The 19,568-nt window shown below is 39.5% G+C and overlaps 1 pseudogene; it reads right to left on the bottom strand.

The window, feature by feature from the left end:
* Positions 1-15,467: 15,467 nt before the first annotated feature.
* LOC100247574 (derlin-1.1-like) lies at positions 15,468-19,027 on the bottom strand (annotated as a pseudogene).
* Between the last annotated feature and the right edge of the window lie 541 nt (positions 19,028-19,568).

Genomic DNA, 19,568 nt, shown 5'->3' with positions numbered 1-19,568 from the left:
GATATAGGTGCGGTCCCAGAAACTGAACTGTCATGACAAGGAGATGGTCGATCGATATAGGTGCGACCCCGACTCAAACTGACACGATAATGACCGATCGATATAGGTGCGGTCCCAGAAACTGAACTGTTATGACAGGAAGATGGCCGATCGATATAGGTGCGGCCCCGACTCAAATTGACACGATAATGACCGATCGATATAGGTGCGGTCCCAGAAACTGAACTGATAGGAAGATGGCCGATCAATATAGGTGTGGTCCCGACTCGAACTGAACTGATAGGAAGATGGTCGATCAATATAGGTGCGGCCCCGACTCAAAATGACACGACGATGACCGATCGATACAGGTGCGGTCCCGACTCGAACTGAACTGATAGGAAGATGGCCGATCGACATAGGTGCGGTCCTAGAAACTGAACTGTCATGACAAGGAGATGGTCGATCGATATAGGTGCGGTCCCAAACTCTAACTGAACTGACAAGATGATGAATGACCTGATCAAGTGACCCACAACCAAAGGATGACTCAGATAATGATGCAAGCAAACCCGACTAGAGGGGATATGCCCCAGTATGACAACACATGAGGATTGACAACTAGGTCGAAAGATAATGAAGCCTGTGAAAGGTCCGATGATCTTGAAAAATGAGGGTATGCCCCAGTATGCAACTCAAGGGAATCAACAACTAGATCAAAAAGTGAATGAAACCCGTGGAAGGTCCAATGCTCTCGGAGAGGGGGTATGGCCCAGTATGTGATGATGAACAGACAGAGATGCAAAATGCCTCAAAACTACTATACTCTGAGATATGCTCATCCATCATGTAATGAAAATGTCCAACCTCGAATAAGTAATGCCAAACAGGACCATGTATCGTGACATCATGTCGACAAAACAAAACTAACTGATGAATAACAACAATAATGATGACCAATGCTCGAAAATGCAAAGGGCAAACAAAAATCAAAACTCATCGTGCCAACTACCAAAATGAAAGCATCATAACTAATAAATCAGCAATCTGTCAGGCCCTGCCATCATGGAAGATGTTGAACCTAAAGTCCAAAAGAATGTATGAAAACATAACCAAGGCGATCGAGGACTGATCTACATCTCCTCCTAATCGAGAAAATGGTGAAGTCATGTGCCACGGTAAGATGTGTAGGATAAAAGAAGGTGATGGTCAGGCTCCGGTATGATAGAAAGGTATGAAAGCATCCAGGGTGAAATGTCTGAGTACGAAATGAAAGGTAGGTATCCGAGATCGTCCAAATATGCCGAGAAGACTAAACCCGAGGTATCAATAGCTCCGTAATCCATAGGAAGTAATAACCATGAATGGAAAGTCAGATCTCGATATCAAAACATCCGACTAGGTGGCTATGCCCCGGTATGCCATGAGGACAATATGAAATAATCCAATGATCTCCATATCACTCGTCAGGTGCTCCAATGTCAAGAATCAGTCTGATCTCCCTCCAAAAGATGGATATGCCCCAGTGTAAAGCAGTGCATCCGAGTCGACAACTGCTGAAGAAGATCATGCTAGTGTATGTTAACAAATCAATCAATCTCTATTCCTGGTGCCAAAACGGAAACATCTCAACATAATCCATATGAATCAGAATCCCAGGGCTTTATGAATGTGAATGAGGTGGCTATGCCCCAATATAAACCATCTGAAGTGACTACGCTCCAAGATAAGTCAAAGTCCATCGCCAATGAGAGGGTTACACCTCAAAATAAATCGTCATCTCATGAATCAACCATCAATGAGTAGAGTGTGTCCTAATGCAGAGTATCGAGTAGAGTGACTGTATCTCCAATAAAAGCGCTCTCTGAAATGGCTATACCCCAGTATAGGGTCATCCCACAACTCCTAATCCATCTTAATCCAAGTGAAGAAGCGAACTGACTATGCCTCAGTGCAAGGCACCATCCCAAAAGAAAACGTCATCGATGAGCGGGGTATGCCCCAGTGTAGATAACGTCGCCTCTGAAAGTCCATCACCGATAAGAGGGGTATGCCCCAGTGTAAATCACCATCTCAACTCCACATCCATCATGCTCTGAGAGATAATCACCAACCAAGCTCGAGTATTGCCCATGTGTGAGCCGTCAAACACAATGTGAAGTAATGGCCTCAGGGTGGTCTTCAGACACAGGACGTAACGTAGGCCAAGGTAATAGGGTGAAAGAAACGAAAGGAAACTAGACTAAAAAATCCCAATGATATAATCCCCATACCCCTCGTGCATGATATGCAATGCGTAGAAAACGTCATGAGTCTTGGACCTAGAGGTCCCCACACGAAAAGTGATAATAAATGAATGGACACATCGAATAAGCAAGAATAAAGTGTGGATGCTGAACCCATGTCAAACATCAAACAGAATGAGAATAGAATGAGATAAGATGAAGTGGAATGAAACGGAGGGATAAAATAAAGATGAAAGGAGGCGAAGAGATAGAAAAGTGAGTGATGGTCACCCTGCATCAAAGCATGGAAAGTAGTCACATCCGAAATAGACGGAATGATGGATAGAGCAAGGATCCAGAGATACTGAAGAAAGGTCGCTTGCATCTCTCACAAAAAACGAATGGGCGACACATACTCTCACCCAAAAGATACATTAAGATGAATCCCGGAAAGGAGCTCTCATACGAACTCTCTCACACATGAACTCGATGAAGCAAACTAGCATGTCCATACACATGCCCAATGGTGAACGATAAAATGAACAATGCACTATCCTTTTTTTTTTTTTTTTGCGCATACTCTGATCAATAATGAATGATCTCCCATGAAATAGATAGCCAAATGAATAAACTCTCCCCATGTACTGATGTAACATGAATCCTCACTAACAAGACAACCTCTCAGATAAGATCCCTGGACCACTGCCCATAAGGCGAACGGGGAAAGAACGTGACAATCCTCCATGCAGTGACGTGTGAAAAACCACCACTCAAGGTGAAACACGAATAATGTCGAGTAAGCAATGATGAAAGAAAAGACAAAGAACGAATATCACAAGTGGTGATATGTGATATTAGAAAATAGTAATGAAATGATGTCCAAGTGAAAAATATCACAATGAAGAGTGAAAAATGATGCCTGAATATGTGTGTCAGGTCTGGAACTCATGACGTATCCAATCATAGCATGCAAGCACTACAGGGTCCCCAACCCGGTGTAATAGGTAAATGAGGTGATGAAAGAAAAGGCTATGTGCTCGTGTGAGGCTCAAAGGGCTAGCAACGGGTAACTCTATATGTGAGGGTGATAAAGTAAATAGGCTCATGAAATGATGGCCACCCATCCTTTGACCACAACCTCAAACATCGTGTTTTCAGGATCTCACATGGTCAATACTAAAGACTGGTACCCGTCCAACAAAGTCATGTCAACTCCTCCGAAATCGTGTGAAAGCTCCCATTGATGCTCCGTGACAATCCTCAATGTCCTCTGACAATCAACTCACTCTATCCTCACAAACCACTCACCATCATCTCATAAAATCACCATCTCTAATCATCCCGACTCTCTGAAGTCATGTGCAATGGCTCAAAAACATCGTCAAGTAGTCAAACTACTCTCTCATCATGATCCATATATCATCGTCTAGAGCTCATCTCAGGTCTAACCATCTCGGACCCTACCTAGTCAGATCAAGGAAATGATGGAAATGAAAGGCAATGGTACTGTAGCATGATAAGGCGAACAAGGGTAGTAAAGTCGTACAGCAGTACCAAAGGGTGGTGTCATGTCAGGCTTAAAATGGGTAAGTCATCAAGTCCACAGAGTTAGGGTGTGGATATGGATATGGTACTGCTCTAATCAGAAGGTGAAATGGGTCACGGTCTCAAACTCCCTAGGTCGATCTCCTGATCCTAGGTCAATAGGCTCAATATCCTCCATAATAGGTCAAGCCAAAGTGATCATGATATATAAGCAAAAGGCGTCTCATATCGAAAGCATAACACACATCAACACAAGATATGTAAAACACACTCACGAGAAAAATGCCACATACTCAGATAAAATATCATATCACTAAATGAACCAACGAGTACATCATGTGTGAAACGATAAAGGACTACAAATGACCAGACTCTCAACATGAACTACAAACGACCCAAAACCAAAATCGGACTCAACAAAATAAAAACAACTCTGACAAACTAAAAACTGGACTCAACAAAATGAGAGTGACTCTGATGATAACCATAATCAGGATGAAAAGGTGCTCTGAAGTGAACTACTGCAAAGTGATGTATCCATGTCGACTGAACCAAGTCCTCAACCTGGAAGATCCCAGAACACCATATGCCATCAGTACCCTCAATAACCAAATCAATCTACTGAAGACCAAGAGGAGGAGGAACTGCATGTGTAGAGTGTGTAGGCAAGGGATTGGTGATCACACTTGGCCTAGCCAAGTCAACCACCCCTGAATCAATCAAATCCTGTATCGCATGATGGAGTGCTGAACAACGCTCAGTATCATGCCCCTGCATCTGATGATATAAGCAATGCTCATGGGAGCGGAAATGAGGAGGAACAGGATGGGGCAAAGGCCTCGGCGCCAAAGGAATAATCACTCCAGCGTCTCTGAGCTTCTCAAAAGCTCTAGTCAAAGTCATGCCCAATGGAGTGAACTGTCTCGTGGGCCTCTATGCATATGGTCTAGGCGATGGGTGAGTAGTGGCTCTCGGATGCGAAGGTCGTGGCCGCATGCTAGTTTGAGCAATATAAGGCTTTTGAGCATAATCCGGCTGATATTGATACTGCGGATGAAGGAAATGAGCTCTGACTGTAGGAGGTCTATAAAGCGAGTGATGCGCAGGCCTCCGATGCTGATAGCTAATAGCGCCTACCTCTCCAGATCTACCAAATGGCCCAATCAGCTTCTTTCCCTTACTGTCAGGGGAAGGGGTAGTATTTGTCCATAATCCTCGAGCGATGGCCTCCTCAACACTGAAAGCTGCCTGAACTAGACTCCTGAGATCCTGAAATGGGATGCCCACAAGACGTCTCGCGAATCTCGGCTATAGGTTCCGAAGAACCATATCAATCTGATCCTGCTCCTTAGGTCGGTCTATCATACCAGCCACCTTTGCCCTCCAACGAGTGACAAAGGAAGAAATAGACTCATCTGACCTCTGCCTAGTGGCCTTTAACTCTCGTCTGGATACATCAATGTCAGCGCTGAAAGCGAATTGAGTCAGGAACTCACGAGCCACATCCTCCCAGGTGCGAAGTCTCGAAGGCTCAACTGAAGCAAACCACCTCTGAGCTACCCCACTAAGTGACATAGGGAAGAGGGCCACCAACTGCGCATCATCTATCCCATGTGCTCTCATGACCGTGCTGTATAGCCTCAAGTGGATCTTGGGACAACCAATCCCACTATAACACTCAATGTCTGGCATGCGAAACTTGGCGGGCAAGCTAGCCGCCGGTATGCCATCTCTGTCATCCCAAGTCAAACCTCTGTCCTGCAATCTGATCTGTCTCATCATGGACTCAAGCCTCTCAACCTTGGCCTCCTGCTCGGCCAATCGAGTATCCTCAATAGTAGGAACCATGGGAGGCGGCATTGTGACAGTAGGTGGTAGAATGGTCTCATAATGATCTGTCAGATGGAATGGAGTACTAAGTGAAACCCTAGGTGGAATAGCCTGTGCTGTCTGAGATGCATGAGGAACTGTCTCATCAATGACCATGCCAACCGGCTGGGGATCCTGGCGAGAACTCTCTATTTGATCCAAATGTCTACTGACTCCGGCCATGAACTCCTGGATGGAAGCAAGTGTGGAAGCTAGCTCGTCCGACATATCAACTGAACTGTCTAAACTCGGATATGAATCTGCTCTGATCAATCGACCTGCTAATCTCCTCCAAGAACGTGACTCCAGACTCAACCGACTCCTAAACTGACTCCCTACAATGCAAACAAAACGGATGAAGGACACGAGATAAAACTCTAAAAGACGACAATACAACATGCAAGCACATGGTCCTGAGGTGGCAATCAGAAATCTGGATATATGACGAGAACTCTGGAGTCATAAAGGTGTCCACTGTGAGATGGCTACAAATATGACTAGAGAATTCCCATCAATAATCCAAGATGAAAGAGGTGTGAAAAACACGCTATCACAAGATCAATACTCCATCTATAAACACATATCTTTAACTCAAATTTCAACTCGAGCTCCATAAGAGAAAAAAATGATAAGGTAGTCCTCTAAAAAAAAAGTGTGAATGTAAAAACGTGTCTTTCACCTTTCTGTAATGAAAATATGAGCGTCGAGTCGAAAATTGAATCAAGGATCCAACAAAAAATAAGGTACTGAGCCCGTGATAGGTGTACAATGCAAAAACAAGAAGATCATGATCGATGAACATATCCCAAAGCATCAAGTAAGTGACAGGAAAGTGTAAGGATGTGTCAAGCTAAGAAAGAAAGACGAAAGCCCTAGGGGAAAAACATGACAAACCCATCGAGTGAAAAACGTAATCCAAGGTGACATGACAAGGGTGATCCAACCGATATTCAAACTCCAACCAATCTCCGAGCACTCTCAACTGGAAACTAAAAAGAGGGAGTGTCAAATCCGAACTGTAACCACAGAGGCTCTGAAAGCCCTCAGATGCACCCATGTGTAAGGGGGAAAGTCCTAATCGAAGGATCTACGGCTCAACTTACAAGGTCAAGGTGACTCTAAATGGATATGGGTGGACTTTAAAAGATCCCTAGCAGAAGTGATCATACCCTCCAGCGGTACGCAACCCTCTGCACGCCTCAGAAGAGACGGGGCGCTTCCATGCAAGGTGGACATCACATCCACACATGTACTACCTCGACATCCCAGGGGGTTTCCTATGGTGAAACCTCTCAAAGCTCTCAACGCTCAATAGTCAACTAGAGTGCACAGTGATCGGTATGGGTGCATCCGAAACCCTAAGAAGCTAAAGCAGAAGATGAAACACACTGGTCGCACAAATATCCATGAAACCTAGCTCAGGGCTATACAGGTCTTCAATGATCGGACTCCAATCGACAACCATGCGCTGCTCGCCTCCAGAATGCTCCCAAACATCGGTATAGCCCGTCACTAGACCCTACTCTTAACCTCTATCTCGGTCAAAGTACAAGCACACATAAGGTCTCACACTTGCAAAAGTGAGAACCGTAATGAAGGAAGTGACCGAGACTAGAGAGTGAGAGATAAGGGGATAGATGTGCGACCCACATAGACAAGCAACATGCAATCACGCAAGAGGAGGGCAGTCATGCAACACGCAATCAGGCAAAGCTCAGATATATCATCAATGTACACACAAGATAAGCGAGAATACGACAATCAAGAAGAATAGTGATACAAAGACAACACGCTCAAAGATGATTAAAATAATATACCAACAAGTGGATCAGCATGTCGAGTCAAATGATGTACAGTAGTGAGTGTATGCATGTGAAGTGATCAGAACAATCATGACAAAATCAGGGTCAATGTGCTAGGCAAAGAAATAAGATCAATCATCAATAATCCAGCATGTCAATGTCTCAAACGAATATATCAATGAAACACAGAAGAAATCATGACATCAGAATCCTCAATCAATATAAATCAATCAACACGATCGACGTGTCAAAGTCTCAAGTGGATATAAAATCCGAGCATACATCAAATATCCTCAATGTGCAATCAAGAAATGGGCATCCACTGATCATCCAATCAAATTCCACGTTTGCTTCACTCTAAGTTCAAGCTTGACCCTCTAAATAATCCCCAACGGAGTCGCCATTTTGTTAACCCTGCATTTCGGCTCATGCGTTTCCCACTCGATGGCGAGCTCAATTTTTATTTGAAAAATTGATTTTTATTGATTAAGAAAAGGACTTGGAGTCGCCACTTATTTTTGTTTTATTTTTAAAGGGTAAACAAAATAAGAAAGAAAAACCCTAAGTGTGACTCCTTGTTTTGGAAAAGGTGATCTGCGAAAAACCGGATTAGGTTCGGGGGTCAGGTTACTTATCGGGCAGGTACGGTAAAAGACCGTAGCACCCCTCTAAGTCCCTAAAGTCGAGTCTCTACTAATAAAATGAAGCTGACGTGGCAATCAATAAGAAAATCGATGAATACTCAAATTGATCATGCACAATATGAGAAACAAAGCATGTATAAAGAATGAGCAAAATATGAATAGATGCGTACCTGGGCGGCAATCACGAATGCGCTATCATGAAACATGGTTAGTGAACAATGAACAGGTATAATTAAGCGCATATTAAGGAATAGAGTAAATCAATCATGCATGGCAAATAAATTAATCAATCAATTAAACGATCATGAAATCTCATATGTGGGGCCCCCACCAAAGCCCATTTTATTTTTGCATGAATTAATTCCATAAATTCCATTATTCGGAATTACGGAATTTAATTCTTGCTTGCTTATTTTAAAATAATTTGAAAAAAACAAAAGAGTTGTGAAAATTGTATGCCGAAGGGAAACATGGCAACAAAAATTTATTTGAAATATGGATTTTTAAAAACTATGAAAAATGTGAAGGGTGAAAATTTTGAGGGGTTTGAAATTGCTTAAAAACCGAACTCTCAAGAAAATATTTACCAATCGAGGTTCAAGAAAACTGTTTTCAAACTGGAAGCATGCTATGGTGGACCTAAGGAGGAATGATGTTGGCAGAGATGTGGGCTCCACCTCTGGATCCCGGTCTTCCATATTCTTTCCTTTGTTCACGTCACAACTATTGTCGTCAAACCATAGACCTTCTGATCACATGATGACTTTACCGCAAACTGAGACCCCTCACAGGTGTGATTTTTATGAATGCATTGTTTGAATGACCAGTTGCCTCAAATTTCCATTTGGCCCATTTGACTTCCTTATGTAGGTGACAATCATATCCTCTGCTATTGAACCTACCGCTTTCTCAACCTTTGAACAATTTGCATGCATTTTTTTAATACTTTCGCCTCCAGATGGGATGAACAGCCTTTGTACCATTTACTATCTCCCAAAATAATGCAATCTGGTATTCCTATCTGTGCCAGAACGCCACCACGAATGACCATGGTCACCTTGAGGATCTGATCTATCCATTCTTTGATTTGCTAAATGTGAATCTGAACTTGCCACAAAATCAGTGCCATGATGTAATAATACCTGCAGATATGATAAGCTTGAAAATGGTTTAGGATGAAACAACCTAGAGTTCCCAAACAACAGTTTTCCTCGCCAAGGTAGAACCTCCATATGATCCCAGTGATGCACAAGAGCTTGAGAGCCCGCATACCATCTGTGATTTTCCCTTGGGCAGCTGGCTCTTTAAACCAAACTTTCTCTCCCAAATATCTCCTCAAACCAGCATCTCTGAATGAAAACAAACTCCTCTTTCTAAACCCAAAAATGCACTCAGGAAATTCGCCTGCCTTTGCCTTCAACGAAGAAACCCCCTTTCAAGCCAGGGAATCCTCCCTAAAGTTTTCTCTGTAAAACCCATCCACACCTAGAACACCACCTCTACAAATCTCTCTTCCATGCATGCAATAGAATGAGAGATTGAATGAATGGGACTTCAAAGCAAACTACAGCTTGAACGTGGGGTTTAGTGGCTAAATGAATGAGTGAACACATTCAGGTTCACTGGAGGTGGAGGACGGGAATACAATGAGGTATGGAAAGAGATGTGACAAATGGCCGTGCATGCAAGGTTCATGCACGTGGAGAATGATATAGGTAAAATGAAGGATGGATGGGGGGTAATAAGTAAGACATTCGCCTAATGAGGATGAAAAATGGGTATGGACGGTGTAGGAAGATGTGGGCATGGTATTAGTAGAGTGGGCGGTGCAGATAAGTGAGAAATGGATGTGCATGAAGGGGCGTGGTGTAGAGAGAGAAAAGAGTGGAGGTGTGGAATGAGAGGGCAGTAGGCATGAAGGTATAGAAAGGTGGAGCATGATGGTGAAGGCGTTTCGCCGCCAGCGGTTCGAGGACTGCTTTGCTTGGTCTATTTCTTTTCAATTCCTGAATTAACTCACTTTAAAACATCAAGAGTAATAGAGCACTGATTCAGTGTGTCATGCTGCCAGCAATAGGGTCCATAGACTCACTGAAATTCACACTTCAGCTTGCTGTAACGGTAATACATATTCAAACACCCGAAACTTTGATATTTACATGGAGGTTCATGAAACGCAGCCATGATGTTCATCTTTGACATGAACTATATGCTTATCAGCTGCACTTCATCCTTGTACCATTGATATTTCATTTTCCGAGAAACCTCCTCACAAGCGAAAGTTCGCCTGACTTCAAGCTCTCACGAAAACTCCTCAAGCTACCTCAGAAAATCAGTCTACTCTCCAACTTCTGAATATCCAGCTTGCTCCTCAAGGATGTCTCCCTAAGCTCTCCAAAACCTTCCTCTCTGCCTCCCTCTCAGTCCATATAATGAACAAGATCCAGGAATAGAAGTGGCCTCGATAATGAACAATGCAATGAAAACAGAGCATAGAAGAAACAAATAAAAATGTCCTCAAAAGGGGCTTCACATCATGGATCATTAGTGAACCTCCTTAGGTGAGAAATATGGCACCAAATGCAAATATTGGAAGAGTTATTGGGTATTTCATAACAGAGACAAGGTACATTAAGATCAACAATGGCAAACACGAGTTCAAGATTATATATCAACAAGCAACAAGTGGCCTTCATCATCTACCCCAAGCAAACCAACAAACATCCAAATATCAACAAGAAATGTAGAAAGATAGCAAAGATCCGAAATCAAACAATAAGTCACTTGCATCCATACCTGAGTGAACCCTTTTCCAGTGAGGCTCTGTTCAGCTCTAAGCGCCTTAAGTCCTCCTCCAATGCCGATGAAACCAGCGGGCTTACCTCTCTACAGCTCTCTCACCAGTAGCCTGGAAATCACCTCTCGGCAGCTATCTCTCCAAGCTCAATCTCGTTAAGAAAAAACCATATCTCCCTGTAACCAGCCTAGAGACCCCTCCCAGAAACATTGCACCCAACCGTCCAAAAAGCCCCCTTTGCCTGCCCCAAAAGCTCCCTCTGCCTGCCCAAAAGCCCTCTCTTAATAGAAAAAGATCCCCTAAAACTTACCTCTCTCCCCTCTGCCTTTTACAGCCTGCCCCCATGCAAATATCTCATCTAACAGAAAATATACGCTCCTCACTAACGGCCAGAATATCTCCATGCCACGTGTCAAACTCTCACTCGCTCCTCAATTCCACTATCTGATTCTATGACCACCAACCACGAGGCGACATGTGGCCTTATGGGACTGTGACACTTGGCAAAACAAGCTGCCAGATAGATAAGGCCCCAAATGGGGGTCTACATTCACATATCATCATCCACAGTTTTTCCAGGACATAATATTTATTTAATCCAAACATGCTCAATAATTTCAACACTCAACGCAACAATTTTTCTACAATTAAATTACCACCAAAGTCAAAGGAAATTCCCAAAATCCATATATCAATAGAAAACACAATTTATAACCTAATCATATAAACTTTATTTATTCCCAACAAGCTCAATAATTTCTAACACCCAACACAACAATTTTTCTACATTTAAATCATACCAAACTTCACAAAATTTCAAAAAAAAATAAAAAAAGGGAAAAATACCCATAACAATAATCAGTTGTCATGATTCACCAAGCTACTATATTACATGGAATCTTAACCTTGAGAGGATATTGAGCCTCTGTTGAAATCAACAAGAGCCTTTGATTTATGGGTGAGACCCTAAAGTAGTCATATATTCCTTAGGGTTGGGTTACTGTTGAAGGAGATTAGTGGCAACAAGTATTTTTAACATAAACATCATGATATTTCATGAGATTGAGATAGCATGTCCTCTTGGGTGATCCAAAGGATATGTGATCATTCTATGGTTGCAATAATTCATTCAGTGGAATTTGACATATGTTCCTTGGAGTTAGAGTATGTCAATTGATTACATAAGAAGTGAGATCTATAACTCAAGGATTAGAGAGATAATCTTGATAGGTGATAGTATTACCTTATTAGATTACAAACACTAGATCATGAGGAGTTTACATGTAGTGAATAGTAGGTCATGGACCTAAGCTTCGTCTCCTTTAAGCTCATATATTATGATGACACTGTTTATGAGGGTTGAATTGACTCTAAGTTCACTCTTATGCATAAAGGTATTTTGGTAATTATGCAAAGTTGCATAGGGGATAGTGAACAAGGTCTCTGGATTAGGCAAATTGATTAATTAGATGACCATGTGCAGTCAATTAATTAATTAGGACTCTTTTTAGGCTAAATTAAGTGACCCAAACCCATATGAGCTCAAGTCACTTAAGCCTAGAAGAACACTATAAATAACCCTTAAAGGGTTAAGGTTTTTAGTTAGTTGTCTTCTATCTCTAAAGAGAGAGAGCCAAAGCTTCCTCTCCTCTAAAGCCCATCCTTTAGAGTGCTAAGGTTGTGGTTAGAGTCATCAGGCGAAAGATTTTAGGTGTATAAGGCATTTGTAGACTACAAGCTTCTTCTTCATTATTCAGATTTGATTTATGAACATCCATATCATAGGTATGAGTTTCAAATCTATAGATCTGTATTTTAATATAATTTTTGAAACCATTATTTTCTATTGTGTTAGATCTAGAGAACCCTAAGGATAGATGCGTGCACCATACGAGATCTAGGGCTTGGGAATGGAGTAATTCAGGATTTCTAACATGACTATGGTATGTCTAAGAACATTATCCATCTCATCAACAATTTGAACAAGGAAATCCTCATAAGTCAAATTTTTTACTAACTAGAGAGGCTCAAGTTCCATTATATGAGAAGGATCATGCACACATTTCCTCAAAATTGATACATGAAAAACATTATGAATCCTCTCTAATCTTGGAGGCAAAGTAACTCGATAAGCCAAAGTGCTAATCTTTTCCAAAATCTTAAAACACCCCACATATTTAAGGACTTAGCCTTCCTTTGCTTCTAAATCTCATCATTGCTTTCATAGGTAAAACCTTGAGAAAAACATGATCTTCAACCTTAAACATTAATTTACACCACTGATTATCTACATAGCTTTTCTATCGACTTTGAATAATTTTCAATCTTTCTCTAGTCCATGTAACCTTTTTTACAATCACCTGAACAAACTTTCGACCTAGGAGTTTCCTCTCATCAATTTCATCCTAAGAAATTGAGGACCTGTACCTTCTACCTTACAAGGCCTCATATGGTGTCATACCAATACTAGCTTGATATTTATTGTTACAAGCAAATTTTACTAAAGGAATATGGTCTTCCTAGCTTCCTCCCAAATCTAAGATATATGCTCTCAACATGTCATCCAAAATTTGAATCACCATTTCTGATTAACTATTTGTCCAAGGATAAAAGGCAAAGCTATATCTCAATTGAGTTCCCAAAGCTTTTTATAAGCTCTTCGCAAATCTAGAAGTTAAATGACTATCTCTATCTAAAACAATATACATTGGAAATCCATGTAATCTTACAATTTCCTAGATATACAAAGAAGCTAATCTATCTAGGGGAAACATGGTTTGAATAGGCAATAAGTGGGTTCATGTTTTCAATCTATCAACAATTATCCAAACCACATTGTTACCTCCCAAAGACTTCGGTAATCTAAAAACCAAGTCCATTGTAATATGCTCCCACTTCCACTTAGGAGGGGAAGTGGTTGCAATGGCCATGCTAGGTACTGGTGCTCAACTTTGACTTGTTGACAAGTTAAGCATTGTACTACAAAATGGGAAATATCTAGTTGTCTCATATCTCTATACATCTTGATCCCACTAGGATGAAATGAAAATTTAGAGCTATAAGCCTCTTGTAGAATCTCTCTTCTCAAATCTCCAACTTGAGGCACACATAGTTTGGTGCTAAACTTTAAAATCCCATCATTTGAAAGTGTAAACTTGGGTTAAGTATCTTTTTTAACACCATCCATGATTTGCACAAGCTTTGGGTCTCCCCCTTATGATGACTTAATCATCTTAACTAGATTTGACTAAATTCTAAGACTAGCCCAATTGTACTTCAGAATCCAGAATTGTGAATTGAGCCCCCAATGTCTCCAAATCATAGAACAAATGAGGTTGTCTTCCTTGTAGGACTGCCAAAGAACCACTAGACTTTCTACTCAAAACATCAACAACTACATTTGCCTTGCCATGATGATACAAAATAGAGCAATCATAGTCCTTAACGAAGTCAATCCACCTCTTTTGTCTTATATTAAATTCTTTTGAGAAAATAAATATTTTAAGTTTTTGTGGTTTACGCAAATCTTACATGTTTCACCATACAAATAATGTCTCTAAATATTGAAGGTAAAAACTATATAGCTGCCAACTCTAAGTCATGAGTAGTATAGTTTTGTTCATAAGGTTTTAATTGCCTAGAAATATAAGCAATAAGCTTCCCATATTGCATTAATACACAACCAAGCCCTTAGTTTGATGCATCACTAATGACAATATATCACCCTCAACTCGAAGGAATAATCAATATTGGACTAGTCACCAATCTATTTTTCAACTCCTCAAAACTATGCTCACATTCATTAGGCCATATAAACTTATTTTTCTTTTGAGTAAGTTTAGTCAGAGGTAGAAAGATTTTAGAGAATCCCTCTAAAACATCTATGATATCTAACAAATCCTAAAATGCTTCTAACCTGAGTTATGGTTGTTGGCATTTTCCAACTAACCACAACCATCTTGCTAGGATTAGTAGATATCCCATCCTTGGAACATTTCTACCATATTCAAATTTCCATCTTAGAGTTAATTTCTTTTTCTCAAATCTTCATCAAAATAACTCTACGTTTAAGATTTACAAATTTTAAATTCACCTAAACACCGATTTACTTATTTCCGTACTTTTCTATTAATTATTTCTTTTTCTTTTAAAACTACTCTACTCTCTTTCTCTCTCTCTCTCTCTCTCTCTCTCTCTCTCTCTCTCTCTCTCTCTATATATATATATATATATATATATATATATATATAGAACTTTTACTTTCAAGTTTCTCTTAAAAGAAAAAATTAAAGTACCCTTCCTCTTCACCTCGGATCCGAAATTCTAACTTTTCTTTGTAGTTTTCTAGATTTCATAGATAATTTTATATTTAATGAAAAAACAAAGACGAAGAAGATTCAATGATTCAAGAGGTATACAAAAAAGAACTCTCCTTTTAACACTATATTTATAAAACCCAATTCCCCTAGACATTAGGAACATTCATAATCTCATAAATTTATAAAATAATATTTATAATGCTATAACTTTAATTTATAAATGTATCAGGTTAATTCAAGTATTTGCTTAAAAAGTCATAGTACAAATATAGAAAGCACAGTAACAGTTATTAGTAAGCTTTTTCAGGTACATTTCTTTTTGAAAATGAGTTTGCATATCAAGGTTACAGCTACACCAGACACAGTAGAACTTAATATGTAGAAACACTTATTCTAAATCCTCTCAGTTGTTCCCATGCAGGCCATGGATAAAGAGGGAGGCATCAATCTGGATGCATCCTGATTAAGCCATTGTTGCTAACAACACAAAACAAAAATAAGCTAACGGCCTCAAGGACAATAGCTTTTTCCCCGGAAAGGAACTCCAGAATTTGGATTAGTCTGCTGCATGGGAGTGCTTGTTTCTGCTTCTGATGGACTCCTCCTTTGGCTCCCATTCAGGCAATAGCTTCTTCCCCGAAAAGCCACTCCTGCATTTGGATCCTGCTGTACTGGGGAGTTCACTTGGGTCCCTTTCCCCAAAATGCCACCAATTTGTGACTGCAAATGCATTAAGCAAAACATGTTCATAATGTCTAATTGTCCCAATAGTTTTCTAACTGCTTAAATCTTGATCGAGTCCACCACTTGATGGTTATTCATACTTAAAACACTAGAAGAAAATTGTGAATTCTGTTGTTTGTTATATCAACCTCCCAAAAATTCGTACTCTCTGCAGGTTTTTTTATTATATGCCAGTGTGTCAAAACTCAAACAGGCACCATGTAATTATCTAGAAGGAGACATGGATATATCCCAGAAAAGAAAGAGTTTCAAAACAATGATGGAGTCAACATGTGATATACAAACATTTCAGCATGTCTGTCAGCTTAAAAATGCCAAAATAATCTTTTCAACACTAATTTATGAAGAAATTTTTTATCAATTGGTAGTAAATTTGTTGTTTTTTAAGCTAAAAATGCTATAAACATTAATAGATTTCAGACTTGGTACATGATGAAACTGATGCATATATGGATGACTTTCTAAGCTGATGAAACAAATGGAAAAGGATACACCCAGAGAGGAGTCTTTAATATGTTTTTTCCACCGGCTAGAGGATGAAGCACTGTTAAAAAGTAATAGAGATGCCCTGCAACCATCCCGAGGATGTCTGGCTTCAAAGGATTACCCAAAAGTAAATCCACTGCTAGGTAAATCCAGGGAAGATAGAAACCCTGCGTGTAGAATAGATGGATAGAAAGTCAGTTTAGATTTTAAGACTTGTCTGAATGTCTCTGTTTCTAGTACATGTGCATATATTTTGAAGCCACAATTGGTAGGATTGTTGACAGAAAACGTACCTTAAATGAAACAAGACCATGGAAATTGATTTGGGCATTTGGGAACTCACGGCCCCAAACATAGAAAATCATGAAAACCAATGAAGCTCCCATGAACCGAGACCATAGATACGGGACAACGGCCATCACCTGATGATATCCAGTAGTATAGTCATTGTCTCAAGAGAGGAAAAGCAAAATAAACCCATCATGTGCTAATTTTTTCAAGATCAGTCCCTAAATCTGTTCAGAATTCATCACATCAGCTTGGACCTAAGAACAGAGTAAAGGAAGAAGTACACTTCAGTAAAATCATCTGCTAATTGATTTGAAGTTGGAGGGGTAACCAAATTGAAATGCAAACATCCAGAGCAAGCAAGAGCTTGAACCAAATCAGCTGTTGTTGACAAAAAAGGTAAGATGTTGAAGGAGAAGATATTGGATCTTTGCGATGTGTGTAGTCAGATGATATAGCCCCCCGCCGTCGTCCCCTTAATTGGCAAGTTCTTATCAAATACCTTGGTGTTTATTTTTGCTTTCCTTTTTGGTTTGGCATTTCAACGTATTCCTCAACTCTTTTCCAGGAAAATGCTTTAAGTTCCAAATTTTGACTACAAATTAGATGATTAACTAATGCCATTTGGTATCTCAAACTGCAAACACTTGGACAGCAGATGCAATCCTTCCCTAAGGGTGCACTATCTATAGGCATATCATAATTACAATCCAACTGAAGCAATGTGTTTAAATAGGGGATTCCATTGATTTACCAGAAGTGACAGTGCTCCAAAGATCAGCATCCATACATAGTCTGCTGTCCTTTCGTCGAATGACCACCTCTCTAATGCAACTCCATATCTGGCTCTATATTTATTATTCATGGTTACAGAGTATTAGTTCAGAAAACAACAAAATTTCTCAGTGAAATCATAAGTGGGAAATTCTTAACAAGAGGAAATATTTTGTATAAAGCTGTATGAAGGGACTGCAGCATCGAAATGTTTCGAGTAAAGCGGCACAGCTATACGAAGCATATGATTTTGACTTTGCATACATCATAATTCTTGTAATCAAATAACTGTATTATGGCAAAATTACCTCAAGATTTTCTTTTCCTCTGTGTCTTTATGGAAACCAAACAAGTGATAAATGATACATGGTATAAGTTTAAAGCACAGAGTAAGCATACTCACATTATCAGAAGACGAAATGCAAAGGAAAATGAAAATGGCCCGAGAAAGAAGAAGTTTGTAACAAGCCTCCAAACCTGTATCATAATTAAAAGAGAAAAACTGATCAAGCATACAAAGAGAAATTTATTACCATTCCAATATTTGATAGTGAACCTGCTAAATATTGGATCGATTGATGAATGTAACTAATTTACCTGGAAGCGCTTGAATACAAGTTCATAAGAAAGAGCAATGTTCCAAGGACTATAAAGTTGGAGATAGTAGGCAGTGGTGGTCAGTAAACAGGCCACTCCATAGACCTTGCTCACAGGTGGTAGAGATCTATAGTATCTAAACAAAACACAAACTTCAGTGGCATGAATATTTTGCTATAACCAGTTAACATTATCACACATAATAATTCTTCAAATATGACCATACAAGAAAACAAGTGCTGGGAAATTAAAACAAAGACAAAAGAATCAAGCAGGTGCTGTTTGGAGAGGCTCAAACTCGAGAAATCTAATAATCAGAACTCTGATTATGTCAAGACTACAACAATTCTTATGTAGATAAGGTCATTAAATCTTGCATGTACTTGCAAATGAAGATCAAGTTGATCTTTCCAATTGATGACAAAAGGTGAGAGAAGTATGAGGTTTGATTAAGAACATATATTAAATCTTAATCTTCAGGAAAAAAAATAAAAACAGAATGTTTTTAAATTGAAAGAAACAGCTTAAGGGGACAAAATTTGAATCAATTTGGATGGTGGGAAAGGCCTACTTGTGTAGGTGTGGATGATCAAGTACAGGAGATTATTTTCAATGGGTTACAAAACATTTGGGTGAGAAAATTTGCCAATTTGGAACAATTGCAGATTAAGGGGAGGGCCTGCAGAAAACCTTGAAAATAAAATGAAGGCAGCAGGACTCAGGAGAAATATTCTAAATGCAGAAAACAGTTGAATAAGAAGAAGAAAAATTCAAACACTTGTGACAAACGAAATAACTAAAAAGCATGAGCATGCATGCGTATTATCATCATCTAGAAGAATAACAGGATAATGAGTAATCTAAAAACTGATCACCAGAGGCAGAGAACGTACTCTGCTGGTGTGGCCATTCTGAGGGTGGTGAAGATAGAAGAAGAAGAAGAAGAAAAGGAAAAAGATACTTCAGAAATGAAATTGCCCCAATGGGGAGGTTCTTGTAGGCATTGAAAAATTCCAAGGAAAAGACTAGGAGTCGTTCAAATCCAAGAGTTTTCCACAGAAAAGACAAAGTGGGCGACTCTTTTCTTGAAAGTTGGAACCACCACTCGCTTCTTCCATTCTCTCTCACAATGACTTGGACCAGCGCACTTGACCGGCTGTGACTTGACCAATAAACACCCAACAGCTGCCCCCTACTGCCACTGAAATTTAGAATTTTAATTTTCATAAATATGTCTCTTCAATTGTTGAAATTGATAAATCAATTTAAATAAATTATACGTTATTCAAAAATATGGATTCTTAACACTTTTATTTTAATTTTTAAAATTTTACAAATACTTTTAATTTTCTGTTTTAATTAAATTAAAGTAAATATATTTACAATAATTGTTTTTTTATTTTACATTTTATGATCATTAATTTATAATGTAAATCTCAATGGGCAATATTAGAGCACAAATAGAATTAAAAAAATAGTGAAAAGAAATTATTTAATAA

The sequence above is a fragment of the Vitis vinifera genome, chromosome 16, assembly GCF_030704535.1.
Source record: "Vitis vinifera cultivar Pinot Noir 40024 chromosome 16, ASM3070453v1".
NCBI classification, from domain to species: domain Eukaryota; kingdom Viridiplantae; phylum Streptophyta; class Magnoliopsida; order Vitales; family Vitaceae; genus Vitis; species Vitis vinifera.
Note: the sequence above shows the minus strand (reverse complement) of the source record. Positions and strands in the feature narration are given on the sequence as shown.